This window comes from Lolium perenne, chromosome 5 (genome assembly GCF_019359855.2).
Source record: "Lolium perenne isolate Kyuss_39 chromosome 5, Kyuss_2.0, whole genome shotgun sequence".
In the NCBI taxonomy this organism is placed as follows: domain Eukaryota; kingdom Viridiplantae; phylum Streptophyta; class Magnoliopsida; order Poales; family Poaceae; genus Lolium; species Lolium perenne.
In genome coordinates, this window is record NC_067248.2 from 192,380,613 (window position 1) to 192,390,112 (window position 9,500).

Sequence of the window (9,500 nt, forward strand, 5' to 3'; positions counted from 1 at the left end):
TAACCTACGCCAAGTACTACACGATGCACACACTGTCACCTTTACACCGTGCAGGAGGAATAGAGTACTTTAATAACATCACTAGAGTAGCACATAGATGAATAGTGATACAAAACTCATATGAATCTCAATCATGTAAGGCAGCTCATGAGATCATTGTATTGAAGTACATGGGAGAGAGATTAACCACATAGCTACCGGTACAGCCCCTTAGCCTCGATGGAGAACTACTCCCTCCTCATGGGAGACAGCAGCGGTGATGAAGATGGCGGTGGTGTCGATGGAGAAGCCTTCCGGGGGCACTTCCCCGTCCCGGCGGCGTGCCGGAACAGAGACTCCTGTCCCCCAGATCTTGGCTTCGCGATGGCGGCAGCTCTGGAAGGTTTCTCGTACTGTGGCTTTTCCGTATCGAAGATTTAGGTCAGGGACCTTTAAATAGGCGAAGAGGCGGAGTCGGAAGGCTGACGAGGCGGTGACACAATAAGGCGGCGCGGCCAAGGCCTGGGCCGCGCCAGCCTATCATCTGGTGGGCATGTGGCCCCCCTCTGGCGGCTCTCGGGTGTTCTGGAAGCTTCGTCCAATTTTAAGACTCTGGGCGTTGATTTCGTCCAATTCCGAGAATATTTCCTTACTAGGATTTCTGAAACCAAAAACAGCAGAAAACAGGAACGGGCACTTCGGCATTTCGTCAATAGGTTAGTTCCATAAAATGCATAAAATCATCATAAAGTGTGAACAAAACATGTAGGTATTGTCATAAAACAAGCATGGAACATAAGAAATTATCGATACGTCGGAGACGTATCAACGACATCAGGGCCCGGTGGGCTCAACTCACCGCCGAGCGGCAGGATCCGACGTGGGCGGCCAACAACAACGACGACTGGTGGAAGACGTACTTCAAGGCGAAGTACGACGTCGAGATGCACATCACCCAGGGGCTCGTCGGCGGGCCCAATAGCTGGAACAAGGACGGCCGCGCCCTGTTCTGGGGCGTTCCGGGGCGCACCCTCGAGAACGTCATCCGCGGCATCCGCAAGGGCGCTCCAAGGTTGGAGACGCCGTCGTCACCGCCACCGTCTCCTCGAGGAGGACCACCGCAATGGCAGCCGAGGAGGACGACGTACTCGTCCTCCTCGCACTCTTCTTCCTCAGGACCGGCGGGATCGATGCTGTCCTCGTCGTACCGCTCGGCGCCCTACAACGTCCCTAGACGGGAGGTGAAGGAGGAGCCAGCCACGCCCGTGAACACGAGGCGTGGCGGCAGCGGCAGCTGGCGGCAGCAAGGGAGGTGCGGCGGCGCCCTCCTCATCCCGAAGCCGGAGGTGAAGGAGGAGCCAGAGGAAGCATCGCAGGCGGCGCTGCTGGCGGAGTACGAGCGCCAGCAGCGGCTCATCGCTAGCAGCGATGACCCCGAGGACTGCCCAGGGCTGCGGGCGGCGTTCTTGGCGTCGCTCAACGACAAGGAAGCCCGGAGGGGCGACGTCGAGACGGCAATCGCCATGTCCATCCGCGACTCCGACAAGCCGCTCGTGGACCTCACCGACGACGGCGAGGCAGGACCAAGCGGCTTGGTGAAGGACAAGCCCGTCGACGAGCCCGTCGACGAGCGCGTCAAGCAGGAGGTCGTCACCGACGAGATGTACAACTTCCAGCAGTACTACGACGCCTCCGGCCGCCGCAAGTACTTCTAGATTAGGTTTAGTTTAAATTTAGTCAAATTTCGTTCGAATCTATGTAAGTTTGGACGAATCTAATCGAATCTCGTTAAGTTTAAAATTTACAAAATTTTGTTTGGGGGACGCGACTGGGGAGCGACGTCTCCCAAATGCGGCACGAACGAAACACGTCCCCCAAACGCTCAATCTGGTGCTCTTTGGGAGACGCTTTGGGGGACGCGGCTGGAGATGCTCTTATTGCATGTTTATGTCCGGTTTAAGTTAACTAGATTTAGATGTGCGCCTTGGCGCACGATCCCGTGAATTTCACACCTATTTACATTTTATATAACGATGATAAAAATTAGGCAAAACATGATAATATTTTTTTAGGTTCAAAGCAAATAAATAGGATGAAATTAGGATAATCACATTACATTCAAACAGATAAACAAACATCTTAACATGGAGTTAAAATAGGTACTGGTTAAGCTAATATTAATATTCTTCTAAGCCTGTTGTATAACATAGCCGATAAAATTGTTGTGTACATTCTATGGAAATCTAGCCAAGGTCTAACTGCTAGCAGGATCCTCCAAGCATAGCTAATGGTAGAAAAACATGTGAGCACAGGGAAGTAGCTCGGATGAATTCTATCTGCATGGAGAGCAAAAGAAGGCCGCAAGAAACTTGCATCACCAAGAGCTAGCTCTACTGCAAACAAAATGAAAAAATAACCAGAAGTTATTTGTGTCAACCAAATATGAGGTTAATTCAAGTTCAATACAAAAAAAAACTACTCATGAACCTCGGTGTTTCATCTAACATAAGTAATGCTTCCTCTTTTTCTCCAAATGTATAAGAATATGATTTTTTGTTGTTTCTTCGTAAATAATCTTCTTACTCGCCATTACCATCTTCTGCAAAAAATTTTTTTGGAATGAATCCACTTTTCGAAGGAGATGGAACATGTTACATAAACAACTATAAGGATTTTGGAACAAAAAAAAAAGTGTATAGCTCCAGCACCCATGACCAGTAGCTCGCCTTGTACAGCTGTACGCACAGCCACGCTGTCGTTTGTCCCCCGCTCTCTGGATCCCCTTTCTCACCTCTCTCTCTCTCTCTCTCTCTCTCTCTCTCTCTCTCTCTCTCTCTCTCTCTCTCTCTCTCTCGCTCATGTATAGCTCCAGCGCCGCCGGCGTCAATTTCTATTCTCCCCTGCTCCAATCAGCGCTGCTGGCCGCGCCTTTGTACTCCCCTCATACTCATTAAGTGATTCCCGTGCATCATGCCATTGCATGGTGGAACTCCTTCCGAGCAAAACCTGATCCATGCTTAGGGCCCTTTTGTTGTGGCTTTTTTTGGCTTTTTGGTTTTGGCAAAAGCTAAAAAACGCACCTAAATAGGTGATTTTTTTGGCTTTTGGGTTTTGGAAGCCAAAAGAATAGGATATTTGTTTTTGGCTTCCAAAATCCAAAAGCCAAAAAAGCACCTATTTAGGTGCTTTTTATAGCTTTTGCCAAAGCCAAAAAGACAAAAAAAAAACCACAACAAAAGGGCCCTTAGTTTGGACGCGGGCACTCCGGCGAGTTGTCGGTGGTGTTGTACCGCTAGTGCCAGGCTGCGACACTTGACTTGGTGATTCTGCTTGAACTAAGAATTTGGCTGTAGCAACTTAGTCGATGCCGGAGCGCTTGGCCCTAGATGCTGCATGCGCTCGCCGGCGCGATGGTGGTATCGCCTGGTCTCAACCTCTATCCTCACCGGCTCCTTCTTGGAGCCTCAACGCCGATGGAATACCGGGAGTTCCTCGCTCTCCAAGGCCAGGTACTTATCTACTGCTCTTACTTAGCTTGCTCTGAACCTAGGATGGCCCACTGATGAGGTACTGCTCGCTTGGCCGCGACATCATCCTTGCCCATCGCCTGCTATCCTTGTCAGCCAAAGCGCGACCTACAGTATAATTAACCACCGCAAAGACTCGAGAATTATATGGAGGAAGTTAAGGTTTCTAAGTAGTTCCGGCAAAAACTCGAGAGCGTCCAAAAGCATACCATTAATATGAGTGTGTATTGTAGCCAGTTTCGTATTGTTACACTAAACTGTACGCATGGAGTAGGTCGCAGCTGCTCTGACCACTATCTGAACCCTGCAATAGTGTATTACTATTTTACCGGACATTTTTTTAGTAGCAAATCAGAAATATTAAAACCTTGCTAATCCATTTCCCCACTGTCCATCTTGGTCTGCAGCAGATTTGCTACTTGTCAACGAATTGCTCAAACCATAATTTGTTGGTGCTAATGTATCTATTCCCGGTAGTTCATAGGGGTTCGGTTGAACTAAAAGATGCTCGTATATGCAATAGGAAAAATAGAAATATATGGTATGTTCAAGTAGCCTCAAGGTTTGCATATAATCACCTAGAACATTTACATCTGATGTTGAAGGAACACAAATTGATTTTTTAAATTACATTGGGTATTTAAGTCCCTGGCATCAATCATTCATGTCAATAGCTCGTCTCTAATTACAAATTAGAATGCACGCTCCGATGTATTCTTTTCAACATTCCTCCATGTTAACAATATGACATCCCTAGAACTCAAACTGCAGTATGGTGCACATTAAATTAATGACAACTAATTGTATTGGTTGTACTATTATTGTTCGGGCAGCTGCCAAAGAAGTTATAAAATAGTCGTGAATTATCACTGAAACTGATTTATGCTTCTTACAATGTGTAAAATGGTACCATGTGTGTAAATAACACTTACCTTGGTCCTCTTAGAGAGACAGGTTCTGTAGATTATACACTCTAGTTTTCCAGAATTTTAGTCAGCTAAGCAAGCACAACAGAACCTGGACCAAGGAGAAGAACCAAACACCATGTAGGCAATAAGAAGACCTTACTTATTATTTTGGAAAGGAAATAACTTAGTCGGTGCCTGGCAAATAAAATATAACTGAAAAGAAAACACTATCATACTGAAGCAGGTGCAAGATCTCCATTAATATTCAAATTGTAAAAACAAAACACTGACATACATATGGTGTAGAAAATAAGAAGCCTCTAGAAACGATGTAAAAATACTCATACATCTAAATAAAAAAGATGTAAAATTATGTCAAATGAGCGACACAATGGTTGAATGCCTATCCATCTCTAAATATGTGAACCTGTGTATTCTTGCTAAGACAAACTGTGTATTTATGGAGAGAGTGGAGCAAAGCAGACACAAATATGGAAGAACTGATATTAGTATGTTAATTGTTAATACACTCTAAAAAACTGATATAATAGAATATACACCATTTTATCTGGAAAAATTTATTTATGCATTAGAATATGATGAAGTAAATTGTCTTCATTATAGGCAGTAAGATGATGCATGCTTGGTGACCCAGATACTCCGGCGCCCCATACAATCCATTATCATTTGGAGATCCACAAATCCATCCTGGATGCCACCTCTGCAACGTGCCGGTTATGCTTGGGACAACAGGGTCGTCTTCGGCGACCGGATGACGGTGTCTTTCCCTCATGTAGCCAAGTTGGACACGGCCAAGGGGACAGGTGGACATCCATGGTCACGGGGTCCGCTTCTCTCAGTCGACTCTGCTTCCGGGGCATCGCACGACCTGCACACCCAGACCTCGTTGAGGCCACTTGCGATGAGCCAGGCCATCTTCCCCTGGTGTGCTGCCTTCCATAGGATGGCCTGTGACATCTGCTACTATGTGTGGAGCTCGGACGTACTATGGCAGCTAGTGATTATCAACGGCGACTAAAAGAGGATAAGCTCCCTGTTATGGGTCCGCCGAAGAAGGCAATGCAAAGTTCGTGGCCAACTACCAGAGACACTTGATGAACTTCTTGCTGAAACTTTTCATGCCAAGTTGCATTTCTTGCTTCAGTTATTCAGTTATTGTAATGTGTTAATGTGTTCTCCAGCCAGATGTGCTAACTCTAAGTGATCTCATTTTGGGTTTCATTCATATTGTAGGATGATGTAAACCTTTCATCAGAAGTGGACGACAAGAAGCTGTATATGGTGCTGAAACCTCAAACTGACATGTTGCTTCAATATCAGAATAAACACCCATATCTCCAGTTTGTCGTCTATCTAGCTGTCAAGGATGCTTCTGGATTTAAGTACGCCACCGTGTCCATACCTATAGAATTCAACAGGTCCGCTCATCTTCTCTTAGCTACTTTTAAGCTTCTAAATTTTTTAAGCTTTTAAGTACCTCTTATGTCACAATACTTTTACGCTTCCAAAAAAAATTCTGCGAGCCACAATCACCAAAACCAATTTATATGTTACATTAATGAAAGATGGGCATAAAATATAATACCAAATAAATGGTTGGTTGATCTGAGTTATCCACGGCCACACAAACAGAGGAAGAACGAACACCCTCAAGGAATTAAGACATAATTTCATAAGGAAGGCTGCATCATCACTCGTTAGAAGCAGAAAGAGTTAACTAAAACTTAAAGAGCAAAGTCAAAAGAGGCAAGGAAAAATAATCTTTTCATAACATACGCTTTGCACTGAAGCATAAATGTCCCCTTTGAAAACAAACAATTGTAGGTAAAAATAGTTAAGTGTGGCAAAAGAAAAAGAAATACCTTTATATTGTTTGTCCCTGGCCATTTTGTTCTTCCAACTGAATTAATGCTAAGTCAAGTTCGAGGATAAAAGCAATAGCTTGGGATAATCTGGAAAATAGATGTAGACCAGATACCATCTAGCTTCAAGGCATCACTCTGCAAGGAAAAAGTAGCACATGAATTCTTACACAAAAATATATAGATCATCATTTGATTGTAGCAAGTTGAGTATATGCTCATGTTTAAGCAAAAATTAGCTGCGCCTTAATTGACATGCAATGTAAATAGTGATAATGCAATTTAGAACAAAAACTAATGTGTGCTGTGACGCCTCAACATAAACTGAGCTGAAAATCTCTGCACTTATAGTTTTTGACATACTAAGATTGCACTAAGATTGGACGGCAACAAAAAAGTCTTGGTATACATAGCACTTTTTACAATACAATGGTTTGCCTAAACCATAACCTGACAATTCACAAATCACTTGGTTTTCTACTTCTTTTACCTTCAATTCAAGCACAATCAATCTCAGCTATCTAGCCAGGACATCATGTAAGATCCATCAATGAATGCATATCCAGCAAGGGCATCAGTTTTGCTGAACCACGGAATCCACTTTAGTACATCCATTTTTTGGATGATCCTTCTCCTTCTAAAAACGCTAGAATTAAATTGACCAAGGTGAGTAAATAATACAGTTCATACAACTTAAGAGGATATACGTATAGTTTAGCTTCAGTCTCAAATAAAGCAAACAAGCATAGCATCTATATATTATTTTGTACTGTGCAAGGTGTAGCAAGGTGTAGCTGCAGTAGGAAACCTAAATCATAGAGGACACAATAAGATCATGAAAGCAAAATTTAGCTGCATATATAATTAATTTCATCTTGAAGTTTTTTATTTCAAATAAATCATCACCATCAATTCTCGTCCAAAGACATACCATATGTATATGGAACTGCTCAAAGATTTTCTCTTACACAGGTGAACACACTGGCAAACGAAAAATAACATATTGAGTTAGAGCAATACAGGCTGGAGGTGATGTGTATTAATTGTTGAACCCAACCTGATTTAGCCAAACATACCTACTGAAGTACCAATGACCATTAACAGATCACCCAAACCAGAAATCCACAATTAATCATTCATACCTCAAGTAAGTATCAGCAGTGTGTCGCACGCAGCAATAATCTATGAGGAGAGGAAGGAATGATATTCATAAAAGTACCTTTTTGGGCATTGGCTTTGAGCAGCAAGTCGACTCCGGGTGGCAGCAGCACATCAGAGGCCCCAAACACAGCAGCTCGAGCTGATTCCACGGTCCTCCTGCCTGGTAAAGAGATGGAAAAAAGGCGATCAGGGAGAGGATCAGTGACCGCTCAAAAGGAATAATACATGAATAACATGGAATTTTGATTCTTACAATGATTACTTCGCCACACCAAACTAATTACTCCCATTATACATTAAGAAATGATACTATCTGAAAAGCTATTTCTATTTCTGTATATTGTGACCTACAAACAATGAACTTCCAATCTAGAAGGTGATGTAGCTTTAGAATCCATCCCAAAGAATGAACAAATTAAAGATAAAGCAGGGACTCACACCTGTGCTACATAAATGCAGATAAAAAAAACATGTCGCAACCTTCTTCTTGTCAGCTCTCCTTAACGAAACCGGCGAGGCCCGTCCACCGAGACCTGTGGACTTGCCGATGTTCCGCAATCATCAGTCCTCATCACATGGATTTGCATCCTTACTGGTCCAGTTTTCTTATCAACACTGCAATAAAACAAGAGTACATAGGATTGAAATAATCACATCTGAGCCCAAAACAGCCCCTGGAGATTTCAACTAAACAACACGGTGTTGTCCCATATGGAAACCAATGTCTGGAAATAAAAAATAGAGAGGGAAAGAAAGAAGAGAAGAAATGTAAAGGAGCTGACCTGCACCAAATCGTTCTTTGATGACCAGTGGTACCCTCTGGTGGCTGTAGGAATATGGGGATCCCATGAGAGAAAAAGACAGGAAAGTAGTCAGAGGCAAGAGAGACGGGGAAGAACCTATAGGAATATCTGGCGACGACGACGGCCGAAGGGCGGCCGGAGGAGCGAGCTGCAGCGACAATAGGTGGAGAGGGGCGGCGGAGCGGGCGGCGGTCCGCCATCGCCGTCGGGGGCGGAGCTCCAGCAGCCCCTCTTGCCTGTGCTAGCGCTGCGCAGCTCCTGCTGGCCGGTGGTTGTCCAGGGAGGCGGAGAGGAGAACGACGTGGAGACCGACAAGGGAGGAGCGACGGGATTGGGGGAGGAGGAGGAGGAGTGACGGGATTGGAGACGGGAGAGGCGCCGCCACACACAAGTTCCTGCCCAGCCGAGCCGCTCCTCCCATAGCGCGGCGGCGTGCAGCGACGGGGACGAGGGCGGGCGAGGAGACCGACGGCGGGGAGCGGGAGCGACCGGCGGGGAGCGGGAGCGACGGCTGCGGGAGCGGGAGACGCGGCGGCTGCTGGATTGGGGAGGATTGGGATAGGGCATGACGCGCCAACACCGGGCCGAGTGGGCTTCATCGACCCGTGGAGAAAAAGCGGGTTCGCGCGAGGGCCTCGTCCTGGACTACTCCACCAGTAAAAAAATGGACGGACAAGATTGCCAGACGGGGAAGATCCAACGGCTACGAGCAGCTAATCTCTGTGAGGCCCCCTATGGGGGGCATCATATATACCTTTAGATGTGCACGAAATTGTTGTGAAAAGAGATGTGGTGGCGCGGCAGCCATGCCCCTATTTTAGGGCGGCTACGGAGCTGACGGTACTGCAATATATGAGGCAACTGTTAAAATAACCCTTGTTTTGCTGCGGGGTTCGCAACGAGGACAATCTGAGGGAAAGGTGGTGACCGTTTCCCGGCGGTTTCCTGGAGGCCACGAGGAAGGGACGTCCTGTGCCCGTACGGTACGTAGTGGCCATCCGCTTAACAGCTATCTCCAACAGACGGTGTAAATTTCGGCGCGTTATACCTCCCTTTCGACACGCTGTAAACGTTTGCCGCGCGCTTTGCCGCACTTTGCCCCGCCGGACTCGCCAAAATGCAGCGTCTGCGCGGGCGGTAAAGTTGGGCCTCCTTCGGACGCTCTAAAATACAGCGCGCGCCGCCAAGCGAACGGCTAGTTTTTTGTATATCGTTTGAAACGGATCAAACAAATCAAAT

At 45.9% G+C, this 9,500-nt stretch overlaps 1 long non-coding RNA gene across 11 annotated transcripts; it reads right to left on the reverse strand.

Annotated features, from left to right (window-relative positions):
• Window positions 1-2,135: 2,135 nt before the first annotated feature.
• Window positions 2,136-8,950, reverse strand: LOC127301326 (uncharacterized). 11 transcript variants are annotated; one of them, XR_011745357.1, is made up of 7 exons: window positions 8,358-8,950; window positions 8,241-8,284; window positions 7,899-8,073; window positions 7,517-7,618; window positions 6,788-6,943; window positions 6,298-6,435; window positions 2,136-4,523 (listed from the first exon to the last, which is right to left on the reverse strand). It is a non-coding gene; the product is annotated as an uncharacterized lncRNA (long non-coding RNA). The 11 variants fall into 11 exon arrangements; XR_007851989.2 differs by lacking the exon at window positions 8,358-8,950 and having other exon boundaries at window positions 2,136-2,578; window positions 4,439-4,523; window positions 8,241-8,351; XR_007851993.2 differs by lacking the exon at window positions 8,358-8,950 and having other exon boundaries at window positions 2,136-3,810; window positions 4,439-4,523; window positions 8,241-8,351.
• Between the last annotated feature and the right edge of the window lie 550 nt (window positions 8,951-9,500).